The following is a 17,111-nucleotide window of genomic DNA, read 5'->3' on the forward strand; positions in this document are numbered from 1 at the left end:
GGAAAGAAGCTAGTATCATCTTATTTCTACTCCATGCATCTGGATTTTCGTATGCCATTTTCTGTTTTGAAACGGCACGTTAACCATGGAGTGCTAAGAACAAATGGGAAAGCAGAGGGTCATGGACACAACAGAAACATCTTCTACTTCCAGCTACTAACAGAGGAGATGGATAGAGAGTGAATACTATAGGATTCCATCTTCTTCTTTAACTTACAAGGAACTTTCTGAGATACCTAGGCTCATCACCTAACACAAAGCAAAAAATTACATGCATCTCTTTTCTTCATTACCTATTTAATCACCACTAAAAATATATTGATCTGACATATGTAGACCTGTAACGACCAGTAACGTCATTCCAGTTTTTCAGTCATGACTTAAACTATAAGCCAAACTTTTATTTTTGTTTGTTTGTTTTTGAGACAGGGTCTCACTCTGTTGCCCAGGCTGGAGTGCAGTGCTGCAAGAACGGCTAAACTGCAGCCTTGACCTCCAAGTCTCAAGCTATCCTCTCCCCTTGGCCTCCCAAGTAACTGAGACTAAAGGCATGCACGACTACACCCTGCTAATTTTTGTTTGTTTGTTTTTATAGATGAGGTCTCACTATGTTGCTCAGGATGGTCTCAAACTTCTGGGCTCAAGCAATCCTCTGCCTCAGCCTCCCAAAGTGCTGAAGTTATTGGCATTAGCCCCTGTGCCCAGCCCCAAAACATTTCTTAAAAATATAGACAGTATTATCATTGTGGACAATCATAATTATAGACATAGGGACTACCACATGTAATATTTCTGGCTAAGGAATATACAGAATGAGGACAAATTTTATAATCTACTAAGTAATTTCAGGATGTTCTATTACATGTGAATTTTTCTTACAAAAGTCCTCAATACATAGTTTCTCCATCTGTAATTTCTGCATTCCCACAATGCTGTAATTCAAAATAAAATACTCCTTTTCATGTAAGGTCAGCGTGTCTTTTGCAGAGGAGCCCCACACCAACCAAATCTGGAATTCTCTGCATTAATAAGAAATTTTATCTGGCAAGTGAGTCATCAAGCTGAGATTCCTGGTAAGCAGATAAACTTAACCCTTGTCTTGGGGCCTATAAAAAGCATGCTTCTCCTCTGGCAGGGATGGATTAGGTTGCCACAGCCTCTAAAGTAGTAAGCTTTTTATATCCGTAGCAACATCTCCCAAGTCACTTCAAAGCACTGGGTTTATCTATTTTCTCTCGTTGCACAGCACTATAAAAAAGATTGCTGATCTCTAAGAAGGAGAAATAGAGATGTGAATTCCTCTTTTGAAGGCTTCTCCAAAATGATCTAGGAAATAGCCTGCTAACACAGGCTGATGCCCAGAAATCTGTTCCTTCTCTTTGCCTCTTTGTCTGATACTTAGCTTGCACTGCGTTTGTTCCAAAATCTGAACATATTAAGTAGCTACTTGGGCACTCAACAAACAGAACAATGTTGTTATATACTAAAAAGCAAGGATTGGTGTATGTAGACATATTTATGTGTAACTGAATGATTGAATATATAGATAAATAAATATATGTGTCATGTTACTTTCTAGAATCTTATGAAAATTATCAATTTAAGCTTACCATATCCCTTTGAGGTACACTGGCACAGGCAAAAAGGTAGTGAAACTTGTCATAAAAGTATTACGATGCCTCAGTTACACAGCTGATGTTGGAATTGAACAGTATTCCTTTCATTGTTTCTTCTTCAAGAAAGACAGCAAGATTTATTATTATCAAGTTCACAATGGCAATGGCATATGAGACAAGCTTTATGTATTCTCATGTTTTAGCTCTTGACTTTTACAAATAACTTAGAACTTGGAGGAAGCAGGTCCAAAAAGTTATAAAATACCAATTAAGGAAATGAGAGGAAGATATATGGACTGTACAATTTTTACTTACACACAACATACATCCTACTGAAGATCCTCTGTTGTAGGTAAAAATACTGAAGGTATTTATAATCAAATAATCATACCCAATCATATAACACTGGATATATAACCATTTACAACATAATTATATATATAATCATGTAATAGTAGATAAAATAATGGATATTTCCATGTACTGCCAAAATAAAAAATTTCTCAATGGGTAAGTTCTGTGGCAATAGAATAAGCCCTGTTAAGTTAAAGCAGATACTTAATGTTTGCTAACATTTGATAAGAGTTTGTTACAACAAGATTCTTCTGTATTTGTTTAACTACTGATTCATTTAATAAATATTTATGGAGTGCCCGCTATGTGCCAGGTATTGTTTTAAATGCTGAGGACACAGCAGAGTACAAACATGCAGAATTCCCTGTCCATGTGAAGTTTATAATATATTGAATGAATATGTAATAGAAACAAACATCCTAAATATGTAGTATGTCAGATGGTGACAAGAAAATTGAGCAGGGGAAGATATAAGGATGGCTCAACCAAGGGATTCAAGAGGTAGAGCTGAGGGGTGCTGCCTTAAATATGGTGTCACAGAAGGCTTCAACATGAGCTGCAATTTCATTAGAAAAAAACTATATTATTCCATTTTCTCAAAAAGGAATTATATATAAATAACTACAGAGTAATCTATCCAAAAGAAGTTGAATCTATTCTGAAGAGGCAAGTTACAGTATTTATTACAGTAGTCTAAATCATTCTATGGTCACCTGTAAATCTGTCTCCTCTATTAGACCGAAGGCTGTTTGAGATTATGGACTTAGTCACAAAATCACAGCATACTGACTTAAACAGAACAGATATTAAGTAAAAGTTTGTTAAGGTGACTGGAAGAAGATACCTAATAGCCTCCATAGTATATCTAAGAGGGGGAAGTTTGCCTGTGGAACTCTAACATGAACTTTTGCCTAATTTTAGGGTAATATATCCTTTCATGAGCATAAGGCCTATCATGTCCATACTAGGATTAGCAAGGGTAGAGCAGATCCTTCCTTTTTTCTCCACACAAAGGCAAGGTACAAAAACAGTTACCTGGGTTGTACATCTCACTCTCTGTTGGATTCCACTATTAAATATAGAGCTACATTTAATATATATAGGTTCTCTGGGAATAGGGGAAGTTCCAGAACTCACCTGGGAAATACATTAACATGTAATAAGTTCTCAGTTTAATTCAAGTTTCTGATATTGAGAGTTCCTGTAAAATTAGAGTATGTCCAAAAAAAAAAAAAAAAAACACCCCACAATACTATATTGAGAGTCCCATGAACCTGGGTAAAAAACTGTAACTAATTTAAGAGATTTCTAAGACATACTCTAATTATTCCACAAAATCTATTCCATTTAGTTGCACAAGAGTGTATTACAATTATTACCACCACTATTGCTAATTTTTAAAATAAGGGCTTCCTATGGGACGGGCACTGAAATACGTGCTTTACCATGTAATGCTGTTATAGGTGGGTTAGTATTTTTACTTTACAGATGAGAAAATCCAGGCTTAAAGAACTTAAATACTGGCCGGGCGCGGTGGCTCACACCTGTAATCCCAGCACTTTGGGAGGCCAAGGTGGGTGGATCACCTGAGGTCAGGAGTTCAAGACCAGGCTGGCCAACAAGGTGAAACCTCATCTCTACTAAAACTACAAAAACTAGCCGGGCATGGTGGTGTGTGCCTGTAATCCCAGCTACTCGGGAGGCTGAGGCAGGAGGATCGCTTGAACCCAGGAGGTGGAGGTTGCAGTGAGCTGAGATCACAGCACTGCACTCTAGTCTGGGTGACAGAGTGAGACTCTGTCTCAAAAAAAAAAAAAAAAAAAAAGAAAGAAAAAAAATGGCAACAACAAAAAAAACCTTAAATATCTTTCTACTGTCATGCAGCTAAAAAGAGTGCCAGGCCTATCCTGAGCACCTGAATACCTGACTTCTAATTACAATGCTTCGAAGATTAACATTTTATTAAAGTTTAAGGTGGTATTATTACTTTCAATAATAAGCATATTCATTATCACAATTGGTAGAAACAAGCAAGATTCTAAAGCACCTGGACACATGTCACAGGAGAATTAACATGGCATCAAGAATGCTAGCAAGAAGAGTCCTGAAGAGAGTTCTATACGCCAGCTAAGTTTTAGCATAATGTCCTTTGGAATAGAGAAAATTGATGTTATTAGAAATGCATTTATTCATTAAATAAATATTTCTTGAATACATAACAATGAGAGACAATAAAAAATTTAAAGCAGATATTGATTTAAGATATATGATATGAATTTTGGTAAGATAATGTACTGAAGGGGGCGAGCAGAGGCTAATATAGTAACCCAAGTGAGAAATGATAAATGTTTGAACTCATATAGTGGCAGCAAGACTGCAAAGATAAAAGTGGGCATAGGACAGAGATCTGAAGAATTTCAGGGAACTGTGACCACTGTCGAGGGATGGTAGAGTAAGGCATAAAGTTACTCTTAGGTTTCCACCAGGCAGTTGGATGGTAGTGCCATTGAATGAGAAAGGAAATATAAAAAGAGAAAACGAGATTCTTGTGAGACTAATAATGAATTTTGTTTTAGACAATAAAATGAAGTTCCTCTGGTCGTCCAGTTAGCAAGGAGAAAAACAGCTTTGGAGTTTAGGATTAAAGGTACGAATTAGGTACAAATTTGGAGTTTAGGATTAAAGGTACCAATTAATGAATGGCACAGAAGTGGTAAGTGAAGGTCACAGAAACAAGATAAAGAGGAGAAAAGCAGGTATGTCAGAATGTCAGCACAGGCAATGCCCAAGAGAAAATGAGAGGCTGAAGGAGACCAGGACAGAGACTGACAGGCAAGAAGAAGAGGCAGGAATACATAGGTTAGTACTTCTAGAGTTAATCCTGATAAAAACATATCTAGTGGCAGTTCTACCTTTGATACAGTCTTACCATATTTTGAAATTTATCCCTTGGGAAAGTGGGAAAGTTGAGAGCATCTGGGCTGTCTCCATAGTTTAAAGACCATCAAATGTCTACGTAAGATTTTCTACCAGGCATAATTTTCATGTAAAACAGTTGTCTAAATATGCATCAGAAACTCACAATTTAAAATTTCCTGAGGAAATATTTTAAAGGTGGGAGAGTCCACAAAAGGCATTGTTTTTTTTTGTTTTTTTGTTTTTTGTTTTTTTGCCTAAGTACTAAGAAGGACTTGCCTTTATTCTATATTACTGTGAGCCATTCACTAAAAGATTACACCTGTTCTAGGGTAATAGCATATTTGAAACAATGAATATATTTTCTCAATGAAGTGTTGTGTTTTTTGGAATAATTTTAGATTTACTAAAAAGTTCCAAAAATAGTACAAGGAGTATACTCTTCATCCAGTTTTCAGCAGTGTTAACATCTTGTCTAAACACGGTACATAGGATACAACTAAGACTGACATTGGTCACTACTATTAACTAAACTTTCAAGCTTATTCACATTTCAACAGCTTTCCCTAATGTCCTATTTTTCCACTACACAACAGAAATCAGGTTACCATACTGCAGTTAGTTGTCATGTCTTCTTCATCTCCTCTGGCCATAACAATTTCTCAGTCTTTCTCTGTTGGCCTTAAAAATGTTGGTCAGGCATTTGATGGAATATTCTTCAACTTGGAGTTCTTTGACTATTTTAAAGGTTAAAGTGGAATTGTGGATTTTAGAGAAGAACTCCACAAGTGCCCTTCTCAACTTATATCCATGTAGGAGGGCATTACTAGTATGATATAACAATGTTATTAATGTTTTTCACTTGATTAATGTGGTATCTGCCAGGCTTCTCCACTATAAAGATTTTTTCCTTTTCAGAATACATTTTTACACATACACACACATATATTTTCCTTTAGATCATGCCAAAGATATCAGTTCATGAAAGCAGGCTGTACTGAGACACCAGAGTACCTGGAAAGATATCTCTTGGGGTACTATCATGGTTTTTCCTGCAACCCAATGAGTCACATCTTTTTATGCTGCTGAGTAATTAGTCCAATCAGATAGTTAGCCTGAAATTGTATTTTCAATTGAGGAGAATGTTCATATTTAGTATGAAAATAAAACAAATCCACCAGTCCATTACAAAAAAGTAATGTACACCTAAATCCAATACTGATAATTAGAAGACAAAACAAAATATTCTAAGCTCATAGAATTTGCTGCTGTATAAAGATAATGTATCTATCTGAGAAATGCCATGTAGAAATTAAATAGAAAGACTATTCTTTGAACAGAGTCCTAATGGTCAAGAGTTAATAACTTCAATTTGGACATAATCAAATTATACAGAAATGTCTTAAAATATGTAAATCACAATTCAGTACTTGCCCAGCCTATTAAGAAAATAAAAAAGAATAATATGTAATAAAGCTATGGCCTTCAGTATTATTTAATTCAGTCATTAATATGTGTGTGTGTACATGTGTGTATATATATACACACATATATACATATGTATATATACATATATACATATGTATATATATACATATGTATATATGTATATATACATATATACATATGTGTATATATACGTATATATACATATATATATAATATAAGCATTTGCCCTCATTCATATAACCTACTCACCATCCTTCATTATTTGATTTAAAAACTGCTTAAGAAATTACATGGCATAATATAAGCGGGCTAAAATGTATTGAGGTTTTAGCAAATAAAACTAGTATTGGTTTAAATCTCTAAAGCATTCAGACTGAAATTAATGGAAACTTTTCTGCTCAGATTTTGTCTAATATATAGTCTATGTTTAAAATTGAAGTAACTGATTCTGTTGCCATATAATACTAGTAAATATCCTAAAGAGACCTATCCTGTTATTCTTAGGGCCTCATAATCTTAATTTACTTCTGCTTTATTGTAAAGAACGTGCATCTTATATGTTTAGATGTTTAGAGAGACAGCTTTTAATGTTTTCCACCAAATCCCAGGGTTTAGATCTCAAGTGTGTATCACAGCATCCGAAAATATATGTGTCCTTTGAAGACTCAGACATATCAGATGGCATCCTGATAATGTATTATTCATGACTCAGTTACAGATAAACAATGTGGCAACATGAAAGCAAAGCCTTAAAAGTCCCAGGTATGAGAGAATCCTTTTGTGGAAGAGTAAATGTTAAGGGTGATTAGGTTTCAATTAGATGGATACATGAACTAAAAAGGTAATTTAGGGGAATTTAAAAAAAGTAATCTCATGTTCTAGATAGTAAACTCCTTTAGGATCAGGACAGACCTAATTCAAATTCCAATTTCTAACATATAGTTCTTTAATATATTAAATACTATTTTGCATTTTATTTACATTACAATTAACATTTTATAGTAAGAGGCCTATTATAAAATATACTTTGATTATAAATTCATATGTATAATTTAATAAGTAGAAATACAAAATATATAATAATTTGATATGATTTATTAGATGGAGAAGAGGCATATAAAGATTTGATACAGTTTATGTGTATTATCAGGAGAAATTTTAAAAAGCCTTCATGATCTCATATGGAGATAGGAGTATGGGTGGAGGGAAATCTTGTATTATTTTCCCTTCTAATGTTGCTTTTCTCTTGCTATAACATCAAGTAAAATACAGTGTTGACCTTCCAAGTTAAATGTAAAGTCAGGTGGAAGCTCACAGATACTCCACTTCCTCAGATTTAATATAATCACTCTGCCCACTTTTTAATGGGGTTGTTTTTCTCATGTAAATCTGCTTAAATTCCTTATAGATGCTGAATATTAGACCTTTATCAGATGCACAGATTGCAAAAATTTTCTCCCATTCTGTAGGTTGTCTGTTTACTGTTTATAGTTTCTATTGCTGTGCAGAAGCTCTTTAGTTTAATTACATACCATTTGTCAATTTTTGCTTTTGTTCCAATTGCTTCTGGTGTCTTCGTCATGAAATCTTTGCCCGTGCCTATTTCCTGAATGGCATTGCCTAGGTTTTCTTCTAGAGTTTTGAGAGTTTTGGGTGTTACATTTAAGTCTTTCATCTATCTCGAGTTGACTTTTGTATATGGTGTAAGGAAGTGGTCCAGTTTCCGTTTTCTGTATATGACTAGCCAGTTCTCCCAGCACCATTTACTAAACAGGGAATCTTTCCCCCATTGCTTGTTTTTGTCAGGTTTGTCAAAAATCAGATGGTTATAGGTGTGTGGTCTTATTTCTGGGTTCTCTGTTCTGCTCCATTGGTCTATCTGTCTTTTCTTGTACTGCAGCCCTGTGGTATAGTTTGAAGTCAGGTAGCGCGATACCTCCAAGCTCTGTTAATTTTGCCTAGGATTGCCTTGGTTATTTGGGCTCTTTTTTTGGTTCCATATGAATTTTAAATTAGTTTTTTTCTACTTCTGTGAAGAATGTGTTGGTAGTTTTATTATTCAATTATTCAATGGGAACAGCATTGAATCTATTAATTACTTTGGGCAGTATAGCCATTTTCATGATATTGATTCTTCCTGTCCATGAGCATGGAATGTTTTTCCATTTGTTTGGGTCATCTCTGATTTCTTAGAGCCGTGGTTTGTAGTTCTCCTTGAAGAAGTCCTTCACTTTCCTCGTTAGCTGTATTCCTAGGTATTTTATTCTTTTTGTGGCAATTATGAGTGGGGAGTTCATTCATGGTTTGCTCTCAGCTTGCCTGTTGTTGGTGTATAGGAATGCTACTGATTTTTGCACATTGATTTTGTATCCTGAGACTTTGCTGAAGCTGCTTATCAGCTTAAGAAGCTTTTAGGCTGAGACAATGGGGTTTTCTAGATATAGGATCATGTCATCTGCAAACAAAGATAGTTGGACTTCCTCTCTTCCTAGTTGAATAGGCTTTATTTCTTTCTCTTGCCTGACAGGCCTGCCTACAACTTCCAATACTACGTTGAATAGGAGCGCTGAGAGAGGGCACCCTTGTCTTGTTATAAAATAACTCTTATCTTTCGGGGAGGTACCAAGATGGCCGAATAGGAACAGCTCCAGTCTACAGCTCCCAGCCTGAGCGATGCAGAAGACGGGTGATTTCTGCATTTCCAACGGAGGTACTGGGTTCATCTCACTGGGGCTTGTTGGACAGTGGGTGCAGGACAACGGGTGCAGCCCACGGACCGTGAGCCAAAGCAGGGTGAGGCATCACCTCACCCAGGAAGTGCAAGAGGTCGGGGAATTACGTTTCCTAGCCAAGGGAAGCCGTGATAGACGGCACCTGGAAAATCAGTCACTCCCACCCTAATACTGCGCTTTTCCAATGGTCTTAGCAAATGGCACACCAGGAGATTATACACCATGCCTGGCTCACAGGGTCCTATGCCCACAGCAGTCTGAGATTGAACTGGAAGGTGGCAGCGAGGCTGGGTGGGGGTCAGGGGAGGGCACCAGCCATTGCTGAGGCTTGAGTAGGTAAACAAAGCGGCCTGGAAGCTCCAACTGGGTGGAGCCCACCACAGCTCAAGGAGGCCTGCCTGCCTCTGTAAACTCCACCTCTGGGGGCAGGGCATAGCTGAACAAAAGGCAGCAGAAACTTCTCCAGACTTAAACATCCCTGTCTGACAGCTTTGAAGAGAGTAGTGGTTCTCCCAGGATGGAGTTTGAGATCTGAGAACGGACAGACTGCCTCCTCAAGTGGGTTCCTGACTCCCCAGTTGCCTAACTAGGAGGCACCTCCCAGTAGGGGCCGACTGACACCTCATATGGCCCAGTGCCCCTCTGAGATGAAGCTTCCAGAAGAATGATCAGGCAGCAACATTTGCCGTTCTGTAATATTTGTGGCTCTGCAGCCTTTGCTGGTGGTACCTAGGCAAACAGGGTCTGGAGTGGGCCTCCAGCAAACTCCAACAGACCTGCAGCTGAGGGTACTGACTGTTAGAAGGAAAACTAACAAACAGAAAGGACAGCCACACCAAAACCCCATCTGTACGTCACCATCATCAAAGACCAAAGGTAGATAAAACCACAAAGATGGAGAGAAACCAGAACAGAAAAGCTGAAAATTCTAAAAATCAGAGCGCCTCTTCTCCTCCAAAGGAATGCAGCTCCTCGCCAGCAACAGAACAAAGCTGGATGGAGAATGACTTTGACGAGTTAAGAGAAGAAGGCTTTAGAAGATCGGTAATAATAAACTTCTCTGAGCTAAAGGAGGATGTTCGAACCCATCGCAAAGAAGCTAAAAACCTTGAAAAAAGATTGGACGAATGGCTAACTAGAATAAACAGTGTAGAGAAGACCTTAAATGACCTGATGGAGCTGAAAACCATGGCACGAGAACTACATGACGCATGCACAAGCTTCAGAGAAAGCAAGAAAGATCTAAAATTGACACCCTAACATCACAATTAAAAGATCTAGACAAGCAAGAGTAAACACATTAAAAAACTAGCAGAAGGCAAGAAATAACTAAGATCAGAGCAGAACTGAAGGAAATAGAGACACAAAAAACCCTTCAAAAAATCAATGAATGCAGGAGCTGGTTTTTTGAAAATATTGACAAAATTGATAGACCACTAGCAAGACTAATAAAGAAGAAAAGAGAGAATAATCAAATAGATGCAAGAAAAAATGATAAAGGGGATATCACCACCGATCCCACAGAAATACAAACTGCCATCAGAGAATACTATAAACACCTCTACGCAAATAAACTAGAAAATCTAGAAGAAATGGATAAATTCCTGGACACATAGACACTCCCAAGACTAAACTAGGAAGAAGTTGAATCCCTGAATAGACCAATAACAGGCTCTGAAATTGAGGCAATAATTAAGAGCCTACCAACCAAAAAAAGTCCAGGACCAGATGTATTCACAGCCAATGTCTACCAGAGGTACAAAGAGGAGTTAGTACCATTCCTTCTGAAACTATTCCAATCAGTAGAAAAAGAGGGAATCCTCCCTAACTCATTTTATGAGGCCAGCATCATCCTGATACCAAAGCCTGGCAGAGACACAACAAAAAAAAGATAATTTTAGACCAATCTCCCTGATGAACATCGATGCAAAAATCCTCAATAAAATATTGGCAAACTGAATCCAGCAGCACATCAAAAAGCTTATCCACCATGATCAAGTTGGTATCATCCCTGGGATGCAAGGCTGGTTCAACATATGCAAATCAATAAACATAAGCCATCATATAAACAGAACCAAAGACAAAAACCACATGATTATCTCAATAGATGCAGAAAAGGCCTTTGACAAAATTCAACAGCCCTTCATGCTAAAAACTCTCAATAAATTAGGTATTGATGGGACATATCTCAAAATAATAAGAGCTATTTATGACAAACCCACAGCCAATATCATACTGAATGGGCAAACACTGGAAACATTCCCTTTGAAAACTGGCACAAGACATGGATGCCTTCTCTCACCACTCCTATTCAACATAGTGTTGGAAGTTCTGGCCAGGGCAATTAGGCAGGAGAAAGAAATAAAAGGTATTCAATTAGGAAAAGAGGAAGTCAAATTGTCCCTGTTTGCAGATGACATGATTGTATATTTAGAAAACCCCATCATCTCAGCCCAAAATCTCCTTAAGCTGATAAGCAACTTCAGCAAAGTCTCAGGATACAAAATCAATGTGCAAAAATCACAAGCATTCCTATACACCAATAACAGACAAAGAGAGAGCCAAATCATGTGTGAACTCCCATTCATAATTACTTCAAAGAAAATAAAATACCTAGGAATCCAACTTACAAGGGATGTGAAGGACCTCTTCAAGGAGAACTACAAACCACTGCTCAATGAAATAAAAGAGGACACAATCAAATGGAACAACATTCCATGCTCATGGATAGGAAGAATCAATATCGTGAAAATGGCCATACTGTCCAAGGTAACTTGTAGATTCAATGCCATCCCCATCAAGCTACCAATGACTTTCTTCACAGAATTGGAAAAAACTACTTAAAAGTTCACATGGAACCAAAAAAGAGCCTGCATTGCCAAGACAATCCTAAGCCAAAAGAACAAAGCTGGAGGCATCATGCTACCTGACTTCAAACTACACTACAAGGCTACAATAATCAAAACAGCATGGTACTTGTACCAAAACGGAGATATAGACCAATGGAACAGAACAGAGCCCTCAGAAATAATACCACACATCTACAACCATCTGATCTTTGATAAACCTGACAAAAACAAGCCATAGGGAAAGGATTCCCTATTTAATAAATGCTGCTAGGAAAACTGGCTAGCCATATGTAGAAAGCTGAAACTGGATCCCTTCCTTACACCTTATACAAAAATTAATTCAAGATGGATTAAAGACTTAAATGTCAGACCTAAAACCATAAAAACCCTAGAAGAAAACCTAGGCATTACCATTCAGGACATAGGCATGGGCAAGGACTTCATGTCTAAAACACCAAAAGCAATGGCAACAAAAGCCAAAATTGACAAATGGGATCTAATTAAACTAAAGAGCTTCTGCACAGCAAAAGAAACTACCATCAGAGCGAACAGGCAACCTACAGAATGGCAGAAAATTTTTGCAATCTACCCATCTGACAAAGGGCTAATATCCAGAATCTACAAAGAACTTAAACAAATTTACAAGAAAAAAATCAAACAACCCATCAACAAGTGGGCAAAGGATATGAACAGACGCTTCTCAAAAGAAGACATTTATGCAGCTAACAGACACATGAAAAAATGCTCATCATCACTGGCCATCAGAGAAATGCAAATCAAGACCACAATGAGAGACCATCTCACACCAGTTAGAATGGCAATCATTAAAAAGTTAGGAAACAACAAGTACTGGAGAGGATGTGGAGAAATAGGAACACTTTTACACTGCTGGTGGGACTGTAAACTAGTTCAACCATTGTGGAAGTCAGTGTGGCAATTCCTCAGGGATCTAGAACTAGAAATACCATTTGACCCAGTCATCCCATTACTGAGTATAAAGGATTATAAATCATGCTGCTATCAAGACACATGCACACGTATGTTTATTGCGGCACTATTCACAATAGCAAAGACTTGGAACCAACCCAAATGTCCATCAGTGATAGACTAGATTAAGAAAATGTGGCACATATACACCATGGAATACTATGCAGCCATAGAAAAGGATGAGTTCATGTCCTTTGTAGGGACATGGATAAAGCTGGAAACCATCATTCTGAGCAAACTATCCCAAGGACAGAAAACCAAACACCACATGTTCTTACTCATAGGTGGGAATTGAACAATGAGAACACTTGGACACAGGGTGGGGAACACCACACACCGGGGCCTGTCGTGGGGTGGGGGTAGTGGGGAGGGATAGCATTAGGAGATATACCTAATGTAAATGACGAGTTAATGGGTGCAGTGCACCAACATGGCACAAGTATACATATGTAACAAACCTGCACATTGTGCACACATACCCTAGAACTTAAAGTATAAAAAAGAAAACAAAAATAAAAAATACAATAAAATAACTCTTATCTTTCAAGCCTCTGCACGTAAGTTAGATGCTTATTCACAAGGTACTATTCTTTGTCCAATCTAGTATATAAAGCAACAGGCTTTAAGTACTTCTCTGGGTCTTCACTTCTTTATGTGGGCTCCCATGCCATGTAAAATTTGTATGAAATAAAATTTTATGCTTTGTTCTTGTTAATCTATCTCAGGTCAATTTAATTCTCAAGGCCCAGTCAGGACCCTACGAGGATGGAGATAGGAGTTGTGCCCACTCCTACAAAGTGCTATACACACTCTGTGTGCACTACAGTACTTCCTGAAATACTCTTCTCCCCTTTGCTGTCTGATATAGTCTGGATGTTTGTCCCCTCCAAATCTCATGTTGAAATGTGATCCCCAATTTCTGCAGTGGAGCCTGGTGGGAGGTGTTTGGGTCATGGGGGTGGATCCCTCATGAATAGCTTAGTGCCACCTTTGTGCTAATGAGTAAGTTCTCACTCTATTAGTTCACAAGAGAACTAGTTCTTTTTTTTTTTGGTTTTGTTTTGTTTGAGGCGGAGTCTTGCTCTGTTGCCCAGGCTGGAGGGCAGTGGTGCGATCTCAGCTCACTGCAACCTCCACTATAGGGGATCGGTCAGGGTGGTGGGAGAAATTATAAAGTTATAGGAAACAGACACAAACCTTCTTGGAAGGCCAGCGGGTTTGCATAGCTTCAGTGAAGGATTTGGCTGAAGGCAACTGAATTCTCTTAAAAGCTTAGGGCAAAGATACATAGGAATGTAAAGGAGTTTATCTAAATAGCTTTTTTACTCATGTGGTCCTAAGACCAACCTTTGATCATCTGCGGGCTCATGACTGCTCTCTACTCAGGAGATCAACAATGTTAATTACCCTCTAGTGGTGTTTACTTGAGAACTTTGTCATTTAATTTGTACTAAATAAATGCGAACTTTGCCATCTTATGGAGGCGGAAGCTGCAGACTCAGGCAGCAGAGCCCCTTAGCCCCACTGACAGGCAAAATATCTGTGTCAGTGTATGTCTTTCATCTGTTGCTGGGTCAGGGTCTGTGGGTTGGACCTGGCACTCTGCCTCCTGGGTTCAAGTGATTCTCCCTCCTCAGCCTCCCAAGTAGCTGGGACTACAGGTGTTTGCCATCGCCCCAGCTAATTTTTTTATTTTTAGTAGAGACGGGGTTTTACCATGTTAGCCAGGATGGTCTTGATCTCCTGACCTCGTGATCTGCCCACCACAACCTCCCAAAGTGCTGGGATTATAGGTGTGAGCCACCATGCCGGGCCAAGAGAACTGGTTCTTACAAAGAGCCTGTCATCTTTCTCGCTCCCTTCTTGCCATGTGACAGGCCTGCTGCCCCTTCACCTTTTGCCATGAGTAAAAGCTTCCTGAGGGGTCATGAGAAGCCAAATAGATTCTGATGCCATGCTCGTACAGCCAGCATAAGCATACACCAAATACAACTCTTACCTTTATAAATTACCCAGCCTCAGGTATTCCTTTATAGCAATGCGAAATGGACTAATGCACTGTCTACTTCCTATTTGCTTACTATGTCTCAGCCTTCTCTAAAAAGCCTTCTCCTAACTGTGTTATGTTCCACTCTCCTGTGTGTTCTTGTAGTGCATAAAATGTACCAAACTTTCAAGGAATACTTCTTATATGCAAAGTACTGCTGTCAAGTTATGAACAAGCAAACCTGAGCTCAGCTTCATGGGCTGTACAGTCAAGCTGGCAAGAATGACTTTAGGCAAACAATTAGAAATAATTAGTAAAATGATCAAAATTGTTCAGAATACCCTAAAGAAAAAAGAAAGGAGGGTATGGAAATGTAGAGTAGCTAAACCTAACCTAGAGTGATAGTTAAGGACAGCCAGTCAAACTCTGCCATGCCCACTATTCTAAGTGAAGTAACTCAGAAATGGAAAACCAAATACTGCATTTTCTCACTTATAAGTGGGAGCTAACCTAAGGGTGTGCAAAGGCATAGTGATACAATGGACACTGAAGACTCAGAAGAGGAGAGGGTGGGAGGGGGTTGAGGGATGAAAAACTACCTATTGGGTACAATGTACACTACACTGGGGTAACAGGTGCACTCAACTCTCGGACTTCAATAATGTACAATTCATCCATGTAACCAAAAACCACATGTACTCCAAAACCCATTGAAATAAAAATATATAAAAATAAATAAATGTATCAGACCTGAAAGAAAAAAAAGAAAAAGAAGCCCTCTAGCATGCATGGTCTAGACAAAGAAAAGGAAAAATAAGATTCCAAGCAGAGGGGGCAACATACATAAAAACATGTTAAAGTAGGAGAGAGGAGAAAATGCGGCATAGTTTAAGAACAAGGAGAAACACTGGTGTAGGATGGGGCTGGAGAATGCATTGGGTCCAAAGCATGTTGGGGCCTGAGGCAGCACAGGCGGTGTACCACTGCATTGCTCTTCAAAAAAGAACTCACTGTTAGGCTGTGTGGAGGCCAGTCATCCGTCATCAGCCCCCGCTGCAACCCCTTCAGGAGGCAGCACATCACAGCCACCAAGTCTGTACTCTTCCTTGGCAACCTCTAAGCCAAGTCCACCCTCCTCATGGGCACCCTCTAGTCTGTGACTAGGCACAGTTGGAGTACAAGGTTGTTGCTATTTCTGCCCAATGCAGGGGTCCTCTAACAGCTACTCTTGCTTCAAGAGTCCCCACCAGATTGGCCAAGACTGTCAGATTTGTTTGCAGATCATACCCTCCTCTCTCAGTTTGGGGCTCTCTCTAGATTTGGGCCTTGTTGAGTTTAAGATATGATGATTTGTTTCAAGGCTCAACGACAGAATACTGTATTACTGATACTATCGATTAGACACAACTCATTAGACTCACAGAATTGCATCTTAGCTTTTAATCATGTCAGTGGAGGTGATGGGAAAAACAAAAGACAGCTGTGAGTATTTACACTGTTTTTCCAAAGAAACACCAAATCAGTGATATCTGGATGAAATAAATAACTCTCAATTTGCTATTTTCTGCTTTCATTAAACAAATATTTAATTATATCAATTTACTGCTGGAAATAGCACAATACATTTGATATAGATCAGCAAAGCTACATCAGAGATGAGAAATGTTCACTCAATTATTTTTGTTTGAGTTCGCAGATTGAGCTACTTGCCAATTGTGATAGTTAGCAAGGTTTTATTTCAAAGGGAGAAAAGAATTTACTACTTACTGCAACTTAGTAAATATATGCTACAGTGTATCTTTAACAAACTTTTGCTAGAGAGTAAATTTTTGTTAGAGCTGCCACTCTGATATCTATCCCATCCTGCCAAATATGTATTAGCCACGTAGTTTGAATATATAAGCCACGTGGATTGATCCCACACCTGGCTCCAGCCCAAGACAATCAGGATTCTCTCGTTCTCCTTTGCCAAAAGCAAGAGTGGTTTAATGGAGAGATCTTAAGGGTTAAGTCCAATGATGGTGGGAAGTGATGTATCTCGCCAGCTCTATGTCTTAATCCCCCTACATGTGAAGGGTAAAATGTTACTGCAGGTGGCAGTTGGAGACAATCAAGGAAGCTAGTGTGAAGACAAAACCTACAAAGTGAAGCCAAGATAAATAAAAGAAAAAGGGCATGAGTTCTGATTAAACTCTGTCTCAAGACTGCCCTATATCACTTG

The 17,111-nt window shown here is 38.5% G+C and overlaps 1 protein-coding gene across 7 annotated transcripts in view; it reads right to left on the reverse strand.

Moving 5' to 3' along the window:
* TPK1 (thiamin pyrophosphokinase 1) overlaps positions 1-17,111 on the reverse strand; it is a 379,683-nt gene that overhangs the window by 152,529 nt on the left and 210,043 nt on the right. The window lies entirely within an intron of this gene.

The sequence above is a fragment of the Pan paniscus genome, chromosome 6, assembly GCF_029289425.2.
Source record: "Pan paniscus chromosome 6, NHGRI_mPanPan1-v2.0_pri, whole genome shotgun sequence".
Taxonomy (NCBI): Eukaryota; Metazoa; Chordata; class Mammalia; order Primates; family Hominidae; genus Pan; species Pan paniscus.